This window comes from Mustelus asterias, chromosome 30 (assembly GCF_964213995.1).
Source record: "Mustelus asterias chromosome 30, sMusAst1.hap1.1, whole genome shotgun sequence".
Taxonomy (NCBI): Eukaryota; Metazoa; Chordata; class Chondrichthyes; order Carcharhiniformes; family Triakidae; genus Mustelus; species Mustelus asterias.
In genome coordinates this window covers 5,990,144-6,011,163 of record NC_135830.1, presented here as the reverse complement: position 1 = coordinate 6,011,163, position 21,020 = coordinate 5,990,144, and the positions used below count along the sequence as shown (strand labels likewise).

Here is a 21,020-nt window from a genome sequence, read left to right as displayed (position 1 = left end):
GGAGATTTGGGATGATGCAGACACACACACACAGGGTAGTGAGTGGGGAAGGGGGGTCACAGCAGGCGAGAGAGTGGGGGGGAGGGGGGGAGGACTGTGTCCCATCTGATTCAGGTTCACATGGCTGCTGCTGCTGCTGTGGGATCTTGCTGTGCACACACTGGGCCTGTGGCCTTTGCCTGCACTGCAACAACGACCACACTTTATTAAACTAAATCTGGCTCAGGGACCGCAAAGTGGGTTCAAGGAAAAAGCTTGAAAAGGGGTCGGGTAAATTCAAGCACTTTAATCGCCAAGGCATCGTAGGCTCTGGAGCAGGTGCTGGGGAATGGGAGGAGGATAGATTGGGATTTGATGGCCAACATGGAGCTGGTGGGCCGAAGGGCCTGTTTCTGTGCTGTGTGACTCCAGATTCTTTTCTCTCTCTCTTTTCCCAGGAATTTCTATTTGGATGGGGGGGTGGGTATAGAATTTCCCTGTCTCTGTCTCTCCAGTATTCTTACCAATCCCAGCACCCCTCCCCTCTCTCTCTCCCCAGACATTCCTGTCTATATTTCATCTTTCAATAAAATGTTTAAGAAAACACCAATGTGAATTGTTGCCAATTTAATTTGGGAAGAGAGAGAGAGTGGATCCCATTTCCCACACACTCTCCTGCAGTCCTCACCCACAACATTTATTTAATCTGGCCCTCACCAGGTTGTGTGTGTGTGTGTGGGATCTGGCTATGCACACAGGTGGGTCTGGCTCCCTATTCCTCGCACTGTGACCGTGAGCAGAACTTTAAACAGGAAAGATTGAGGGGAAGGAGAAGGGTTGGGGAGGCGGAGGAGGCAGAGAGAGAGATAGAGAAATGGAGGGAGAGCTAAACAGAGAGGGTGTGGGGGGGTGTGAGAGGGTCTCAGCAGGGGCAGGGGGAAAGAGACACAGAGTCTGGGGCTGCCCTCCTCCATCGTGGGACTGGCAGTGGGATCTTGCTGTGCAGAATTACCTTCATTGTCATTTGAATCATTCATTCATTGACTAAGAGAGGGTGGGGGTGTGATTGTGGGATTATAAATATTGTTACCACTCTGAGGTGATGTTTCCCTCTGCGCTATTTTGTAACCCCCCAAATGGATAACCTCGCCTCGTAATCTTAAGTAAGTGTGTGTGAGACAGGAGGAAGCTACTGGTTTTAGACAGATGTGCAGAAGGAGGTCATTCGGCCCATCTAGTCTGTACCGACCACAATCCCAACCAGGCCCTATTCCCATGACCCCACACTTTTAACTTGCTAATCCCCCTGACACTGGGGTCAATTTAACACGGCCAATCCACCCAACCCGCACAGCTTTGTGCTGTGGGAGGAATTGGTAAATTAAAGCAGGATCTGACACTCTCTGTATCAGGAACAACTAACAGGTCTTTAATTTAGACTGGGTGACAACCTTATTAAAACAATGAACAAACTGAATAAACTCCCCAGTAGAATGCTGTTCCAATGACAAGACTCACTCAGGAATAATGAAATAAATCATTACAGAATAGAGTCACCCTCAAATAATATAATACCAGGCGTCTGTTGGAAGTGTGAACTTTCTTCTGCTGCTTGGGTCTGGAATACTTTCTGAGTTGGTTTCTGCTTCTATTTAGATGGTGATGTGATGAAGCTGTATATATTACTGCAGGATTCAGTATCAGACTCTCCCTCCTTCAATCTAAAGAGGCAGCAAGGTCGCTCCCTCCCCGTTATTTCCCCCTGTCCCGGGTTTAAATACCCAGAATTTCCTCACAGTATTCCTGCAATTTGAGTGGCTTGAGGCTGTCACCAACGCCCCAATTTGAATGCAATTGGTTGTGTGTGTTTGAGAGCTTGTTTTAAAATCATTCACGCAATTCAAAGCCTGTTTTGCTCTGCTGGGACTCTGGCTGCTGCTTTGGACACAAATGTTGTAAAGTTGTCTTCTGCAGCCCTGCTTTCTGCAGTTTAAAATCCCCAGCACAAAGATACAGGCTTTCTAAAGACACAACGCTGGATGGTTCGTTTTGGTTTTCTCAGCATTTCTTTTCAATATTTACATTTGTCAAACACCACATTTTTAACCTTATATATGTAGCTTCATAACAATATTGGACAGGGAGAGAGAGAGTGGGAGAGACAGAGAGAAAGTCACACAAAGAGAGAGGGAGAGAGAGACAGAGAGAGAGAGAAAGTCACATGGAGTAATGAGGATGGGGCCTGGATGTGAATGTGGGCGCTGTAGACCTGATGGGCCGAATGGCCTCCTTCTGTACTGTAGGGTCCTATTATTCTGTAATGGGGGCTGCGTGCGGTGTGAGGGGAGGGTGGAAGGGGACAGGGGGTGGGGGCAGCACTGGTTCCCTTTTCCCCCCCTCCCTCCTCCCAGGCCCTGTCCGGGAGGTTTCGGGGCTGGAGGGGATTGTTCTGGTTGACTGGCCGGGGCCTGGGGAACCTGTTCTTTGTCCAGGATGTATAATGCAGCCTCTGTGACCAGGCCTCAATCCCAGGCCTAACCTCAGGAAGGCTTTTGCATTTTGCTCCTTTTCCAAACAGTGCCTGTGTTTAAATCGATGGGACTCGACGGTCGAATAAAACCTGCAGCAGACACTTTAATACAAAGAACAGCACAGCACAGGAACAGGTCCTTTGGCCCTCCAAGCCTGCGCCGATCATGTTTCCCTATCGAGACCAATGGCCTGTAACCCTCTATACCCCGTTTGTTCATGTGTCTATCCAGATAAATCTTAAATGTCACTAATGTATCTGCCTCAACCACCTCACTTGGCAGCGCATTCCAGGCCCCCACCACCCTCTGTGTAAAAACCTTCCCCGCACATCTCCACTCAACCTTTCCCCCTTATCTTGAACTTGTTCCCCTTGTAATTATCATTTCTGTCCTGGGAAAAAGCTCCCAACTGTTCATCCTCGCCACACCCCTCATAATTTTATAAACTTCCAGCTGGTCGTCCCTCAGCCTCCGTCTTTCCAGGGAGAACAATCCCAGTTTATTCAATCACTCCTCACAGCCAATACCCTCCATAGCAGGCAACATCCTGGTCAACCCTTTCATTGGATTTGGGATGTGATTGTGGGTTTTCCTGCTATATCTCTTTCTCTTCAATCTTTCTCCCGTGATTGAGAGTTATCAGGGAGGGAGAGAGAGAGAAAGGGATGGTAACAGAGAGAGAGAGAGAGAGAGAAAGGGATGGTAACAGAGAGAGAGAGAGAGCAAAGGCAGAGGGGCAGGGAGAGGAGAGAGATTGGAGGGGAGTGGGTTAGCGGGTGGGGGAGGGGGAGCCTCCGCTGTGCACTCACAGCCCAGCCAGCTCCCCAGTCTCTGGTTAGGTGCATTAACCCACTCTGGCGCATTAACAGGCGCCAGAGTGTGGCGACTAGGAGAATTTCACAGTAACTTCATTGCAGTGTTAATGTAAGCCTTACTTGTGACTAAGAAATAAACTTTACTTTATACTTTACTCTGAGATAAAGACCCTCACTCACAGCCTCCCAGAAGGTGGGATTTATAAACAGCGACTGTGTAACTGAGGCTGAATCTGTGCTGTTGTGTTTGAAAATATATTTTCCTCATATTTGATGTGTTGTAAAGATATTGGAATGTGGCTGCTACCACATTGCAGTGAGAGAGAGATGTAGCTTTGCAGAAGGAGCTTCCCTCCCCATTTCCCCATGGAAATCACTGAGAAATAGCAGACGTGGCCCACAACACGTCATTATTTGAAACGGTCAGACAGAAACTTATCAGAGAGAGCATTTTAATCCCCATTCATCCCCAGATGGAGAAACAGAGCAGAGATCAGGACAGATTATCCAGAGTAGGAGAGACCGGGGCAGAGATGGGGTATTGGATATATATATAGATCTGGGGGGAAAGCAAAAGAGACACAGAGGGGGCTGGACAGGTTCAGAGATAGAGGCAGAGAAACGGGCAGAGAGAAAGAAACAGCGAGAGACAGAGGGAATGGGAGAGAGAGGTGTGACTGTGCTCGGAGTGGAAGGTTCCCTGTTCATATCGAATGTACAAACAGCCCCAATCCTGGAGTGACTCATTATTTTTATTTGGGGTGGGGGAGAGATGGAGGGGGGGGGGAGCGAGGGAGAGAGAGGAAGAAGTGTGGTTCCCTCATTGCCCACTCACTTTAGCCCAATCCTCACTTAAAATATCACTTTGTATCTGGCCCTGCTCAGACTGTGTGTGGGATCTTGCTGTGCCCTCCTCCCCACCCCATATTCTCTGCACTGTAACAGCGCCCCACACTTTAAACATGAAAAGATGGAGAGGAAGGAGGGTGGGGTAGAGAGAGAGGAACAGAGAATGGGTGGGGAGTGTCGGGGGCTCAGTGGAGGGGGGTAGGGGGATAGAGACAGAGGCTCTGGGGGTGGAGGGGGAGGTGGGTGTCCTCCTGCAGTGTGGGACTCCCTGTGGATCCTGATTGCAGCATTCCCAGTCTCTCTCTCTCCCTTTCACTGTGAAGCACTCGGGAGGGAGAGGGAGCTGAAATTCAAATTTCTGAGCCTGGGGGAAAGGCTTGTTCTCAATCCCACAGTCCTGCTTGTGTTTTTAGACAGGGCGCTGGGATTTGTGGGTGTGGATGGAGAAGATTGTTCTGTTTAACTGGGGGGTGGGAGAGAGGGGGGTTTGTTCTTTCTACCTGAGGAATAATGCAGCCTCTGTGACTAGACCGCACTTCATGGCCTAAATCTCAGCAGCACTTTTGCATTCGCTTAATTCCCCTTTAAGTGGCTGAATTCAATGGTTCAATAAAATGTGAAGCAGCCGCTTCAGGGTGGGATTGTGGATTTTCCTGCCCGACTTGCCCCCTCTCATTTCCCTTTTGATTGTGAGTTTTATTTTAAACGGTCAGACAGAAACTTAGAGAGAGCATTTCAATCCAGATTCACCTCGAGGTAGAGAAACAGAGCAGAGATCAGGACAGGTTATCCAGAGACGGGGTATTGGACAGATATAGATCTGGGGGAAGTGTGTAGGAGACGGAGAGGGAGAAACAGAGGGGGGGGGGGGAGAGGTGACTGATAGAAGTGGGAACTTCATTGGGGCCTCCTGTGTTTATTCACTGGCCTGTCTCTGGAGTAAAGCCCCCAGAATGCTTTGACGTGTTTAATAAATTCAATATCGGGACAGTCAGGAGGCAGTTGGAAGTTCATTGCATTTGAAACGTGTTCCCATTTTGTCAGGGTTTAATAATGAGGAGGTGAAAATGAATGTTTCCCCCACCCCCCCCCCAGTGAGATTGTGAATTTCAGCAAGTCCTGGGATCTTGCTGTGCCTTTTATTGTTTATAATCAGCTTTTGTTTTGTGTTTAATCAAATTTCACTTTATTTTCTCTTTCTCTCTTCCAAGGAGAATTCCTTTGGAAACTTTGGCGATGCAGAGAGCGAATAGTTTTGCCGTGAGGAATCCTCGGACAAGAGCTATAACCAGAGAGAAAAATATTAATAAAAGTCCCCGTGTCTTTGTCGTTCATTTTTATTCACAGATAGACTGGTGGGGCTTTTACACTGAGGGTTAGTGGTCTGTGTCTCAGGGGGAGGGGGTATTCCCAGTGATCCCTGCTCCAATGTAATCCCACAGATTTCAATCCCTCTCCCTGAGCTCTGTCTGTGCAACTCCCCCATCCTCAGAACTGTTTCTCCACATCTTTCCAATCCCTGTCTCTCCCCATCCTTTATACCTCAGCCTCTCACAATGGCAGCATCTTTCCCTTTTTCTCTCCTTCTCTCTATCTTTCACTCTCTCTGAAACTTTGTCACTGTCTTGCCAAAGCCCCCCTTTCTATTTATCTCGACATCTCACTTTGTATCTCAGCCTCTCTGGACATCTCCCTCTCTCTCTCTCTGTGGATCATTTTATCTCAATCACAGCAGCCTCCTCTCCGTCTCTCTCTCTATCTCTGCTCCCCCCTCTGTCTATCTCTGCTCCCTCTCTGTGACTAATTCTGTCTGAAGTACAGCAGCATTCTCTCTCACTCCCCATCTCTATATCTTTTCACAATAACTTCATTGCAGTGTTAATGTAAGCCTACTTGTGATTAACAAATAAAATTTTAACTTTAACTCTGCTTTTATTTGTCTCTTATCTCTCTCTCTATCGCTTCCCTCTCTCTATCTGCTTCCCCCTCTCTGATCTCTGCTTCCTTCTCTGTGAATCAGTCTGAATTACAGTCGCATCCTCCCCATCTCCATCTCTCTGATCTTTGCTTCCCCCTCTCTGTGAATCATTCTGTCTGAATTACAGCAGCATTCTCTCCATCTCTATATCTCTGCTTCTCTGTCTCTTATATCTCTCTCTCTCTCTGCTCTCTCGTGGGGGACGGGCCAGATCACGGGTTTGCTGTTCACAAGCAGCAAAGGCCCAGGAACGCAGAGGGAGGGAATCAGGGGCAATTCAGAGGGATTCAGCACTGCTGAAAGGGGGGAGTGTGTAATACAGGGGCTTGTTCAGAGCCAGGGGCTATTAGACAGAGAGGGAAGGGGCCGGTGGGGGAGGTTGTTGTACAAGAGGGGGGAATATTATAACACAGGCTGACCAGAGTCAGGGGTTATCAGAGAAAGGGGGCAATGGAGGAGGGGGGAGGGGGAATCAGACAGGGGGTCTGTTGTACAGGATGGGGGTGGGGGATGTTATAACACAGGCTGCTCAGTGTCAGGGGAATTAGTCATTTGAACGTTAATGTTTAAAATGGGCAGAGTTTCCACATCCAACTCCACCAGGAGCTGTTTACAGGGGGGTGGTGGACGGGGATGGACGCGCGGAGGGGGGGGGTACTAATTAGAAAGGGGGGGATCTGTCAGTCCAGAGGCTGTTCACAGGGAGGGAGTGGGAATTTGCCAGGTTGAGGGGGGCGGGGGGGGGGGGGGAAAGAGGGGAACTTAGAGGGATACGGGGCTCAGAGGGAAGGATCGGGAGATTTAGAGGGATTGTGAGGAGGGACGACAGATTTGGCTGGAGTGGGGGGGGGATTGAGGGGGATTAAAGGGGGAGAGTGGAGAGGGATGTAGGGGGAGACTCAGGGATTGTGGTCGGGAATTAGAGGGATTCAGGGGGATTTAAGGGTCTCATGGGGACTTTGGGATTTAGCGGGGCTGAGAGGGAGGGAATCGGGGGGAATTGAGGGGGATTCGGGAAGAGGGGGCTCAGAGGGGGATTTCTGGGGTTCTGAGGGATACAGGAGGGATTGGGGGGTTTACGGGGATTAAAAGACAGATTGAAGGGGTGGGATTGGAGAGGGAGCAGGATTCGGGGGCAGAGGAATGTGGCGAGGGTGGGTGCGATCTCGGGAGACATTCAGGGGGGATTCCAGAGGAATCTCAGGGGCTTAGAATCTGGGGAGGGTCTGGATGGGGTAGGGAGTCAGAGGGAGTTAGCGGGGGGGGCGAGTCGGGGTGGAGGGAAAGGGATTGAGGGCGGGGTGGATTTATAGGGATTTGGGAGGGGGGAAATTCAGAGAAGGATTTAGGGTGGGGCCTTGAATCAGGGTTAGAATTGGGGGGGTGTCGAGCGATTCGGAGCGGGGGGGTGACTCAGAGGGATTCAGGGGTGGGGAGGACTGAGGAAGGATTGGGTGGCTTGATTTTGGCAGGGGGGGGGCAAAGGGAGCCTTTGGGGGGGGGGGGGCTGAGAGTCAGATTGGCAGTGGGTGTCAGAGAGATTGAGCGGGGGAAGGGGGTGCTTACAGAGTCGGATTAAAGGAGATCGGGCAGAGGGACAGGGAATAAGGTGGGGGAAAGAGGAGTTTTGGGGGGGAATTAGTGGAGATTGAGGGCAGCGGGTTGAGAAGGATTGGGAGTGGCTCAGAGGGCTTTGGCGGTGAGTTCCTGAGAGAGTGAGTGGGGGGGTGATTAGAGTGGGATTGAAGAAGATTGGGCAGAGAGGATCGGAGGGAGGGGCCGAGAGAGATTGGGCAGCAGGGAGGGTTAGAGGCGTTGAAGTGGAGGGATTTAGAGTGGGTTTCTGGAGTGGGGAATTAAGGAGGGGTTTGGGGGGGAGGGGAATTTGGGGGTGAGAGACTGAGGGTGGCGGGTTTAAAAGGATTGGGAGTGGGTTCAGGAGAAGGGTTCGGGGGGGATTGAGCTGAGAGAGGAATCTATAAGGCATTGGCAGGAAGGGGAGGGGGGGGGGGGGGAGATTCAGCAGCGGTTTTTGTGTCTGGTGGGAACAGCTGGAGACGGGAAGCGGGGGGGGGCGCAAGTCGGGGGGGGCGCAAGTCGGGGGGGGCGCAATTCGGGGGCGCCGCAATTCGGGGGGGGCGCAATTCGGGGGGGGGGGGCAATTCGGGGGGGGGCAATTCGGGGGGGGGCAATTCGGGTGGGGGGGGAATTCGGGTGGGGGGGCAATTCGGGGGGGGGGCAATTCGGGGGGGGGGCAATTCGGGGGGGGGGCAATTCGGGGGGGCGGCAATTCGGGGGGGGGGGGCGCAATTCGGGGGGGGGCACAATTCGGGGGGGGCGCAATTCGGGGGGGGCAATTCGGGGGGGGCAATTCGGGGGGGGCAATTCGGGGGGGGGCAATTCGGGGGGGGGCAATTCGGGGGGGGGGCGCAATTCGGGGGGGGGCGCAATTCGGGGGGGGGCGCAATTCGGGGGGGGGCGCAATTCGGGGGGGGGCAATTCGGGTGGGGGGGGAATTCGGGTGGGGGGGCAATTCGGGGGGGGGGGCAATTCGGGTGGGGGGGGAATTCGGGTGGGGGGGCAATTCGGGGGGGGGGCAATTCGGGGGGGGGGCAATTCGGGGGGGGGGCAATTCGGGGGGGGGGCAATTCGGGGGGGCGGCAATTCGGGGGGGGCGCAATTCGGGGGGGGCAATTCGGGGGGGGCAATTCGGGAGGGGGGCAATTCGGGGGGGGCAATTCGGGGGGGGCAATTCGGGGGGGGCAATTCGGGGGGGGCAATTCGGGGGGGGCGCAATTCGGGGGGGGCAATTCGGGGGGGGCAATTCGGGAGGGGGGCAATTCGGGGGGGGGCAATTCGGGGGGGGCAATTCGGGAGGGGGGCAATTCGGGGGGGGGCAATTCGGGGGGGGGGGCAATTCGGGGGGGGGGCGCAATTCGGGGGGGGGGCGCAATTCGGGGGGGGCAATGCCCGGGGGGGGGCAATGCCCGGGGGGGGGGCAATGCCCGGGGGGGGGGCAATGCCCGGGGGGGGCAATGCCCGGGGGGGGGGCAATGCCCGGGGGGGGGGGCAATGCCCGGGGGGGGCAATGCCCGGGGGGGGGGCAATGCCCGGGGGGGGGGGCAATGCCCGGGGGGGGGGGGCAATGCCCGGGGGGGGGGGGGCAATGCCCGGGGGGGGCAATGCCGGGGGGGGCAATGCCGGGGGGGGGGCAATGCCGGGGGGGGGGGGCAATGCCGGGGGGGGGGGCAATGCCGGGGGGGGGGGCAATGCCGGGGGGGGGGGGCAATGCCGGGGGGGGGGGGGCAATGCCGGGGGGGGGGGGCAATGCCGGGGGGGGGGGGGCAATGCCGGGGGGGGGGGGGGCCATGCCGGGGGGGGGGGGGGCCATGCCGGGGGGGGGGGGGGCCATGCCGGGGGGGGGGGGCCATGCCGGGGGGGGGGGGGGCCATGCCGGGGGGGGGCCATGCCGGGGGGGGGGCCATGCCGGGGGGGGGGCAATGCCGGGGGGGGGGGGCAATGCCAGGGGGGGGGGGGACAAAGCCCAGGGGGGGGGGGGACGACAAAGCCCAGGGGGGGGGGGGGGACAAAGCCCGGGGGGGGGGGGGGGGGGGGGGGGGACAAAGCCCGGGGGGGGACAAAGCCCAGGGGGGGGGGGGGGGGGACAAAGCCCAGGGGGGGGAAAGATTGAGACAGAGAGAAAGACAGACACAGAGAGAGAGAAAGAGCGAGAGAGAAAGAGCGAGAGAGAAAGAGCGAGAGAAAGACACACAGGCAGAGAAAGACAGAGAGAGAGAGTGAAGGACAGAGAGAGAGAGAGAGAAAGAGAGAGAGACAGAGAGAGAAAGAGAGAGAAAGGGAGAGAAAGGGAGAGAAAGGGAGAGAGAGACAGACAGAGAGACAGAAAGAGAGAGACAGAGAGAAAGAGAGAGAAAGACAGAGAGAGAGAAAGACAGAGAAAGACAGAGAGAGAAAGACAGAGAGAGAAAGACAGAGAGAGAAAGACAGAGAGAGAAAGACAGAGAGAGAAAGACAGAGAGAGAAAGACAGAGAGAGAAAGACAGAGAGAGAAAGACAGAGAGAGAGAAAGACAGAGATAGAAAGTAAGATTGAGAGAGAAAGATTGAGAAAGACAGAGCGAAAGATTGAGAGAGAGATTGAGAGAAAGATTGAGAGACAGAAAGATTGAGATAGAAAGACAGAGATTGAGAGAGAGATTGAGAGAGAGAAAGATTGAGAGAGAGATTGAGAGAGAGAAAGATTGAGAGAGAAAGATTGAGAGACAGAAAGATTGAGACATAGAAAGATTGAGACATAGAAAGATTGAGAGATAGAAAGATTGAGAGATAGAAAGATTGAGAGATAGAAAGACAGAGATTGAGAGAGAGATTGAGAGAGAGAAAGGTTGAAAGAGAGAAAGATGGAGAGGGAGATTGAGAGGAGGCTGCAAACAGAGAGAAAAGCAGGGCTGAGGCGGGAAAGGTGCGGACAGAAAGTGAAGAGGTTCATACTCACCATCGCACATGTTTTCCCTCGGTGATCTCTCCAACTCCTTCCATCCCCTCTCCCATGGTGGGGAGAGAGATCCTTGGCCAGGGGCTTTGTGCTGGGAAAGGGGGGGTTACAATATCAGAGCTGGAACTCCATGCAAGCACACACTGACTCACTCACTCACAAAGACACAGCTTACCTGATACTTACCAACCCACGTGTAGAGAGAGACTGGACAATGCATCGCCAGCCTTTTTATAACCTCACTGAGTCCCACACCTCCCCAATCAATCCTTATCCAACCACAGCTCCTCCAACCTCACCTGAACACACCTCCTCCTACCTGGCCCAGTCCAACACCAACCTGTCTCTGAGTGTATGGGGGTGTGTGTGTGTGTGTGTGGGTTAGTGAGCACCAGGCAAATGGTTTATCCCAAGGCTCTCCCTCCCCCCCACTCCCAGCTTCACATCACCAGCACTGGGAGCTGAGAGAAGATGGGTTTCAATTAACTCGCAGCCCTGCACTGCCAGAGAGAGAGAGAGAGGCCAGGTCTGAATGTGGGATCCCGCCCGAACAGGGGAACGCTCGGGCGGGATCCCACCGCACGCCTGTGCCGTCTCAAGTTTGCGTGCAGTTTCGGGGCCGAGCACGACCGTCCTAAGGTCTAGGATGGCTTTGGCCGCGCGCCGGACGGACGTCCCCGCGCGCTCAGCCAGCACGCGGGGACTCATCCAGCCCGCTCCTCCGCCATCGAGCACGTCCCCGATTCTGGTCACCCCGGCGTCCACAGCCCCCCTCTCCGCCAGCCACCTGAAGTTATACGGCTGGAGGAGCGGATTCCTGAGCAGCGGCTCTCGCACGAGAGCCGCTACTCCTGACGGGGGAGAGCTGCGTCGCGACCTTCCAGACAGTGAGGAGGTCCTGGTAAAAGACGGGCAACTCCTGCAGGGCGGTCGAAGCACGCCCCAGTTCGATATGCAGGAGCTGCACGTCATAATTGAGGCCGTGCCACTGGCGGAAGAAATACGTCGCCATGGCACACCACTGTGGAGGGGGCTCAACGTAAAGGTACCTCTGCAGGGCCTGGAGGCGGAAGGTCGCTATCTGAGTGCGGAGGCACACCAGACCTTGTCCGCCCTCCTCAAGCGGGAGATACAGGACCGCAGCAGGGACCCAGTGCAGTCGATTGCCCCAGAGGAACCGCACGAGGGTTCTCTGGATATCGGTGACAAAGCCAGGGGGAGGGGTCAAAGGGACCAGCCGGTACCACAGCATGGAGGCGACCAGCTGGTTTATGACGCGAGCTCGCGCCCCGTAGGACAGCACTCGGAGCAGTCCTGTCCAGCGACCCAGGCGGGCGGAGACTTTGGCCTCCAGCTCCCGCCAGTTCGCCGGCCAGGATTCCTCGGCTGGGCAGAGATGGGCCCCCAAGTAGAGGAGGTCGGTCCTGCTCCAGGTGAAAGGCCTGAGCTCCTCCGGGAGGGGGTCCGTCTCCCAAGGACCGACAAGGAGTCCGGAGCACTTGGCCCAGTTGATCCTGGCGGAGGACGCGGCGGAGTACACCGCCTGGCATTCTCGCATCCTCCGCAGGTCAGCCGGGTCCGTGAACATGAGGAGCACGTCGTCGGCGTAAGCTGACAGGACCACCCCTACGTCCGGTCCGCGCAGGACCAAACCTGACAACCTCCTCCGCAAGAGGCGCAGGAATGGCTCCACGCATACGGAATACAGTTGGCCGGACAAGGGGCAGCCCTGCCGTACTCCTCTCCCAAAGCGAAGGGGCGCCGTCAGGGACCCGTTAACCTTAATCAGACACTCTGCGGCAGAGTACAGTCATCGGATCCGGGCGACAAAATGCGTCCCGAACCCGAATGCCCGCAGAGTCCCGAGTAAATACTCGTGCTCCACCCTGTCGAACGCCTTCTCCTGATCTAATGACAAGAAGGCGCCCGACAGACCAGCCCTCTGGGTGTGATGGATTAGGTCCCGGACCAGGTGGAGATTGTCATGTATGCAATGGCCCGGGACCGTGTAGGACTGGTCAGGGTGGATCAAGTGGTCCAGCACGGATCCAAGGCGTGAAGCCATAGCCCTGGCAAAGATTTTATAATCCGTGCTGAGGAGGGAGACCGGGCGCCAGTTCTTGAGCAGGTGGAGATCCCCCTTCTTGGGCAGCAGGGCAATGACGGCCCTGCGCCACGAAAGGGGCATCTCCCCGGTAGCGACGCTCTCCCCCAGGACCCCCGCGTAGTCGCTCCCCAGGACGTCCCAGAACGCCCTGAAGAACTCTACTGTCAGCCCGTCCAGCCCAGGGGCCTTGCCCCGGCTGAGGCCATTTAGGGCGCCGGTCAGCTCGGCCATGGTGGTAGGGGCCTCGAGCCTGCCGACGCCCTCCGGGCCGACCTGCGGCAGGTCCTCCCACAGAAGTCTGCGGGCATCCTCGCTGGACGGATCCGGAGAGAAGAGCGAGGTGTAATACTCCCGGGCAATGGCCCGGATGCCCTCCGGATCCGAGACGGGGGAACCGTCGTCGGCCAGCAGCGTAAGGAGCTGCTGACGGTTAGCCCGCCCTCTTTCCAGCGAGTAGAAGAAGGGGGAGCCGCGGTCCAGGTCCACCTGGAACTGGAGCCGCGACCTCACGTACGCGCCGCGAGACCTGGCAAGCTGCAGGTCCCGCAGCGCGTCCTTCTTCTCCCTGTACTCCGAACGCAGGGCCGGGTCCGCGTCAGGCCGACTGAGACGTGCCTCCAGGTCGAGCACCTCCTTCTCCAACTCCTCGAGCCTGGATTTCCGCCTCTTTGTCGACCCCCTCGCGTACCCCTGACAGAAGGTACGGACGTGAGTCTTGCCCACATCCCACCAGAGCCTCAAGGAGGGGAAGCCTCCCCGCTTCCTTCTCCAGCCGGCCCAGAATCGACGGAACGAGTCCAGGAAGCGCTCGTCCTCCAGCAGCGTGTTGTTAAAGTGCCAGTACGCGGACCCCCGCCGGATGCGAGACGGCGCAAAGTCCGCCCACACCAGGCTGTGGTCCGTGCTCGACACCGGCCGCATGGAGACCGAGGACACGCCGGACACGTGCGCCTTCGAAATGTAAAGGCGGTCGAGCCTGGACGCTCCGACTCCAGGCCTCACGAAAGTGAAGGCGCTGGAGCCAGGATGGAGATGTCTCCAGACGTCCACCAAGTCGTGGGACCCGATCAGGTCCCGCAACTTCACCACCGCCGGAGTGCGCAGCCAGGGGCCGGTGCGGTCCCGTGCCTCGAGGAGGCAGTTGAAATCTCCCCCGAGGATAATGCATTCGCCCCCCGCGATGGTGTCGATGTGAGCGGACACTTTCTCGTAGAAAGTCGTTTGCTGCGGTCCAGCGGTCGGGGCGTAGACATTCAGCAAGTGAATGACCACGCCCCCCTCACGGACCGTCAAGTGCAGCAACCGGCCTGGCACCGGCTCCTTGACCCCCAAGATCTCCGGCTTATAATGCGGGGCCAACAAGATAGCCACCCCGCAAGAAGCGAGCGTGAGGTGGCTCATGTAGACCCCCCCTCGCCACTCCAGGAGCCATTGGGCTTCGTCTCCCGGAACGGTGTGGGTTTCCTGCAGGAAACACACCGCATACTTCCCGTCACGGAGGACCGAGAAGTTCTGGAACCTGCGGTGTGGCCCACTGCTGCCGTTGATGTTGAGGCTGGCTATGGTCACCTTCATGTCAGCAGCTTTGTGCCACCGTCACCACTTAACTAGGTGTGTGGGGGGCGCTGGCGCAATTCTCACCAGTCCACCCCCCACCTTTTCGAGCCTGTGGAGGAACCGCAGTACCCAGCGCCGCTCTATTTTCTCCAGGCCCGCGGAGGCATGCGAGCATGCCTTCACGGACCGGACGAGCTGCGCCAGGTCCGGCCAGCGGCCGAGGGCTAGCCGGATTATGTCGGAGCGACCGGAATGGTTACGGATAAAGACCCTGAGGTCCTTGGAGGGGATGAGGGACGACTCGGTGGGGGGCACGAGGGAGTCCCCCGCCTCGCTCTGGGCAGACTCTGAAAGTGTCCCCGTGCCCTCCACCGAGCCGCTGACCCCCTCAGGGCGGTCGCCCCTCGACTCCGAGTCCCCCGCCGCAGGACGTACGGCGGGCGGCACGGAGCCACCAACTAGCCCTAGCCCCTCCCCGATCCCACCCCCAGGATCGGTGGAGGAGGGGTTCCCCCCGGGCTCACCTTTCCCGGATTGCGGGCCCCCGTGCGACGGCGGCCCAGCCCCCCCCCCCGCCCCAGACGCTTGGACACCCCCCAGGTCCGGTGTATCCTTCGGACTGAGGTTGGGGATGTCCAGCGTCCAAGGTCGGGACGGAGAGGACGAGTGGATCGTCTCTTCGCCGCCGCCGCACGAGGACATGAACATTGGAGTGTCGCCCCAGTCCCCCGACAGACTGAAGAAGAACTCCGGGTTGTAACCGGCCGGGTGGAACGGAACCGTGGGGGCCCCGCTGCCACCCGGCCCCGGAGACTCCTCGCCGGGGGACTGAGGCAGCACATGCTTGGATTTACAGGGTGCCTTGCCCCCTTTTTTCGCGGGACAAGGCACAAAGACAGGTGGGGGCACGGCAGGAGATGACTCACAAGGGGGGAGGGGCACGCAGACCTCGAACTCTACGGTGCCCGAGGGGCCCCGCCTCTTTTTGTTAACCTGCCCTCGGGCAGGCGAGGCCCCTCGCCCTCCGCCCCTCTTCGCCTTGCCGCGCCCCCCCTGCTCTCCCGTCACTTCCCCCCGAGGTGGCGGCGTCGCCAGTTTTGCCGGCTCGGGGTCGCTTACCCCCCCATGCTCGGGCCCATGATCCCGGGCGCCGAACCCAGCACTAGGCCCCGGAGAGCCCACGGGCCCGGCAGATGGTGGTGGTGGTGGTGGGGGGGGGGGCGCAGGTGGAGACTGAGGCGGTCCCTGAGCCGGCTGCCGGGGTGGTTGGGGTGTTTTCCCTGGGGGCCGGGGTTCCGGTACCCCCCGTCTTTTTCGTGGGTCCCTTCTGGGCCTTTTGGCCGCGCGGGGGCTCCGCTCCCCCCCCCGCCGGCAGCTGAGGTGGCAGCTGCTGCCGGCGTGGCCTCCCCTCGCGGGGGGGCAGATGGTACTCGCTTGGGGGGAGAGGGGGCTGCGGTGCCAGCTGCGGCCGCCTTGGGTTGGCGGTCGGCGGCCTTGGAGACGGGGCAGTTTTTCCGCACGTGCCCCGCCTCCTTACAGGCATGGCACCGCACACCGTCCGCGGACCAAAAGACCCGGTACGTGGTCCCCTCGTGGGGGACATTGAAACCTCCCTCCAGTTCCTCCTCCCGGGCCAGGCGGACAAAAACCTGGCGCCGGAAGGAGTATATGTGGCGGAGGGAGGGGTCCCGAAGGCCGAGCGGGATCGGCTGCACCCCGGACCTGACCTCCCCCAGTAGATGGAGGTGGGGGAGGAGGAGCTCACTCGGTAGGAAGGGCGGGACGTTCGATATTACTATCTTGTGGGCGGTGGCCTCCAAAGGGTCCACCGCTAGGAACGTCCCGCCCACCGTGAGCCCCTTCTCCAGGGCGAGGCGAACCGCCCGCTCGGCCTTCAGGAAGAATACAGCCCGGCCGTACATCTTTGAGGCCGCGACAATGGCTGAGGGGCCGACAACCCCAGCCATTGCCTTGACGCAGGCCTCGATAGACATGTCGGGGTGGGCGTAGCACTTCACCCCGAGCTGCCGCGTGATTAAAGAGAATGGCGGCAGGGCCTTGGGAGCGGCGGGGGCTCTGGCAGCCGCCACGCCCGCATAGGTGGGCCGAGAAGGCCCTGCCACCGGCGACGCTGGTGATGTCGCCATGGTATCAGGGGAAGTGCTACGCCCACCCCGAGACTGCCCAGATGCACGGCAGGGCGTATGTGGGATGGGGAAGATAAGGCAGGGTGGGGAAGGCAGGGTGGGGTAGGCGGGGAAGGGTGTAGGTGCTCTCTCCCCGGAGCGAGAGAGGGAGAGAGGAGGTTGGAGGAGCAGGAGGGAGATGAGGCACAAGGCCGGTGCCCCAGTCAGGAGGGAAAAGGGGAGGGGGTGCCGGTCCCGGGGACAGCAGCAGTGGGTAGGGGAATTAGGAAAAGGCCTTCACCCCCCCCCCCACTGCAGATGGAAAAGAGACAGTCCAAACGCCTTCGCCCCCCCCCCCTTTCTCCTCCAGTCACTCCCTGTCCTCTCTTCCTCCCTCCCCCCGGGGAGAACGCACCCTCCAGAGGCCGGATGGCAGGCAAGCAGGCAGTCAGGCAGTCCAGACGGCAGGTAGGCCAAATGGCAAGCAGGCAGGCAGTCCAGACGGCAGGCAGCCCAGACGGCAGGCAGGCAGGCAGTCCAGACGGCAGGCAGGCAGGTAAGCAGGCCAGACGGCAGGCAGGCAGGTAAGCAGGCCAGACGGCAGGCAGGCAGGTAAGCAGGCCAGACGGCAGGCAGGCAGGTAAGCAGGCCAGACGGCAGGCAGGCAGGTAAGCAGGCCAGACGGCAGGCAGGCAGGTAAGCAGGCCAGACGGCAGGCAGGTAAGCAGGCCAGACGGCAGGCAGGCAGGTAAGCAGGCCAGACGGCAGGCAGGCAGGTAAGCAGGCCAGACGGCAGGCAGGCAGGTCAGCAGGCCAGACGGCAGGCAGGCAGGTAAGCAGGCCAGACGGCAGGCAGGCAGGTAAGCAGGCCAGACGGCAGGCAGGCAGGTAAGCAGGCCAGACGGCAGGCAGGCAGGTAAGCAGGCCAGACGGCAGGCAGGCAACAGGCAGGCCGGGCAAGGCAGGCAGCAGCTCACCTCCCTCCCCACCCCGGAAACAAAGTGCAGGCGCTGCCCCAGAGGAGGCACGTTTCAGGCCGTCTGAAGCTCAATTCTCATTCAGAGGTAGAGCAGCAGCAGCTTTGCTGGGCCGGAATGAGCAGCTGAACAAGCTCATTGTCCAACTTCCGCATTCAGACAATGGGGAGCTCTGATTGGCTGGAGGACCAGAGTCCTTCCGGTCCTCCAGAGGTCCCATTGGTCAACACCTCAGAATGAAGGTCAGTGGGTGGGCACTCCCCCGCACATGCGCAGCTTCCCCTCTCCCTTGGACATGCGCAGCCCCGGGCCTTGGGGGACACGGGACACAGTGGACAGAGTACCCTTCGTTGTCCAGTACTTCCCCGGAGCGGAGAAGCTACGGCATCTCCTCCGGAGCCTTCAACATGTCATTGATGAAGACGAACATCTCGCCAAGGCCATCCCCACACCCCCACTTCTTGCCTTCAAACAACCGCACAACCTCAAACAGACCATTGTCCGCAGCAAACTACCCAGCCTTCAGGAGAACAGTGACCAAGACACCACACAACCCTGCCACAGCAACCTCTGCAAGACGTGCCGGATCATCGACACAGATGCCATCATCTCACGTGAGAACACCATCCACCAGGTACACGGTACATACTCTTGCAACTCGGCCAACGTTGTCTACCTGATACGCTGCAAGAAAGGATGTCCCGAGGCATGGTACATTGGGGAAACTATGCAGACGCTGCGACAACGGATGAATGAACACCGCTCGACAATCACCAGGCAAGACTGTTCTCTTCCTGTTGGGGAGCACTTCAGCGGTCACGGGCATTCGGCCTCTGATATTCGGGTAAGCGTTCTCCAAGGCGGCCTTCGCGACACACGACAGCGCAGAGTCGCGGAGCAGAAACTGATAGCCAGGTTCCGCACACACAAGGACGGCCTCAACCGGGATATTGGGTTTATGTCACACTATTTCACATAAATATTTCTGCTTTTTTCCTCCTGAGTCTTTATCATGCGATCCTAGAATCAGAATTTATGTCACACTATTTGTAACTCCCACAGTTGCGTGGACCTGCAGAGTTTCACTGGCTGTCTTGTCTGGAGACAATACACATCTTTTTAGCCTGTCTTGATGCTCTCTCCACTCCCATTGTTTTGTTTCTTAAAGACTGGATTAGTTGTAAGTATTCGCATTCCAACCATTATTCATGTAAATTGAGTCTGTGTCTTATAAGTTCTGTTTGTGAACAGAATTCCCACTCACCTGAAGAAGGGGCTCAGAGCCTCGAAAGCTTGTGTGGCTTTTGCTACCAAATAAACCTGTTGGACTTTAACCTGGTGTTGTTAAACTTCTTACTGTGTTTACCCCAGTCCAACGCCGGCATCTCCACATCTTGGGGGAGTGGACAGATTCAATCTTCCTCCTCTCTCCAACATCTGTGAGTGGGAAAGATTGGATTGTCCAGCCAGTCCACCATATTGGCCGTTCGCTTTGCGTGTTGGCCAGTATAGTGTGCTCCAGGCAGGGGGCGGGCAGAGGATAAGGAGTTCAAGGCGGGCTTAATGCGCGCCTTGCGGTGAGCTTTTGGAAATGTGGCCGCTGGGAGGAACGCCTTGGTCGGCGTGAAGTTTCTGTTTCAAGTGCTTGGGTTCGTGACTTGTGCAAGAACTTTTTGTTTCGGCTGGGGCTTGTTGAATGCTGCTCTCGCTGGGATTCCTGTGCCTTGAAAGGCGTGGCCCAGGTAGATGCAATCTCGGAAGACCCAAGCCAGGGAGGAGCCATTTGGGAACTATGGTTTCGGAAGGTTCAGCCGCGGAAGGTGTGACCCCAGACGGTGCAGCCCCAGTGGGTGTGATTTTGGAAGTTCTGGCCCGGAGTGGTGGACTTTGGAGGACTGTAGTTGAGCGTTGTCGACTTCGGACGGTGGAATGTTGATGGGCGAAGCTCTGGAAGGCGATGCCTCCGAAATGTTTCACAATTGTATGGTTGTTCATGGATTGTTTGTTATTGTAATATGTGGTTTTCCTGTTATGATAGTTGGTGGTTTGTTCTGGCCCCCGTCTATTTTCTTGCGTTATTTGTGGCCTGGGGGCATCCCCCCCTGGATAAAGTCACCCCCGGGGGGTGTGACATCCACTTGGGGAAAGTTCTGGGTGGTGAAGCCCCGGACATAGTAACACCAGAGGGATTTTTATTCTCCGGGAGAAAAATTGGGAAGGCAGGCCCGAACTGAGTACCCTGGAGAGACTCTCCCACCGCCCCGGCTGAAATTCCGGAAGGGATTCCGGATTGAGTAGGCGGGGTGGTTTCCCCCATTTCCCCCCTCCGGCTGAACATCCGTAAGGTGTAACCCCCGGATATGAGTACCACTGGAGGGTTGCATCCCCCGGCAGGTGGACAAACCCAGGGGACGGTGCCCTTATGCTTCAGTGTTTATTTTTTTGTTGTGTATAGTTGTAGTGTTGTGTTAATGTTTGTAGATTTGTAGATTATGATTTGTAAATGGAGGTGTATTTTGAGGGCAATGCCCTGGAAAACTGTAATTGACGATGAACCCTTCCGAAATGGAAGGTAGTAACTGATAAATGGATGGTGTTAGCCATCGGTAATGTATTTTTCATATTTGTTCTTTGTCCATTTGTAATTGTTTTGTAATATTGTATTTGTACTAATTAACGGAAAATCTTTGCATTATTTGTGGCCTGGGGGGCATCTCCCCCCCCCCCCCCCCCCTGGATAGAGTGACCCCTGGGGGGTGTGACATCCAGTTGGGGAAAGTGTCCGGGGCACCCAGAATAGTAACATCGAGGGGGTTTCATTCTCCGGGAGAAAAATTGGGAAGGCAGGCCGAATTGAGTATCCCGGAGAGTCTTTCCCACCGCCCCAGCCGAAAATCCGGAAGGCAGTCCGGATTGAGTAGGTTTGGGGTGGTTTTCCTGTCCCCGCGCCTCCAGTCGAACATCCGTCAGGTGGAACCCCCGGACCTGAGTACCTCTGGAGGGTTGCATCCCCCGGCAGGGGAAAAACCCAGGAGGCGGTGCCCTGGAGGGCGGCGGATATGCTGCAATGTTTATTCTTGTTGTGTTGTACGAATGTTTGTCACTTTGTAGATTATGATTTGTAATTGGAGGTGTATTGAGAGGGCAATGCCCTGGAAAACTATGACCGTTAGTGAACCCTTCCGAAATAGAAGATAGTAACTGATAAATGGATGGCGTTAGCCATTGGTAATGTATTTTTTGTGTATTTGTAATTGCTTTGTATTAACGTATTTGTGATAAATAAAAAGAAACCAACATCTGTGAGTGGGAAAGATTGGATTGTCCAGCCAGTCCACCATATTGGCCGTTCGCTTTGCGTGTTGGCCAGTATGGTGTGCTCCAGGCAGGGGGCGGGCAGAGGATAAGGAGTTCAAGGCGGGCTTAATGCGCGCCTTGCGGTGAGCTTTTGGAAATGTGGCCGCTGGGAGGAACGCCTTGGTCGGCGTGAAGTTTCTGTTTCAAGTGCTTGGGTTCGTGACTTGTGCAAGAACTTTTTGTTTCGGCTGGGGCTTGTTGAATGCTGCTCTCGCTGGGATTCCTGTGC

General features: G+C 57.1%; 1 protein-coding gene across 1 annotated transcript in view; it reads right to left on the bottom strand.

The window, feature by feature from the left end:
• The window catches only part of LOC144480718 (uncharacterized), a 370,150-nt gene that overhangs the window by 237,168 nt on the left and 111,962 nt on the right, over nucleotides 1-21,020 (bottom strand). The gene's annotated exons all lie outside the window — the stretch shown is intronic.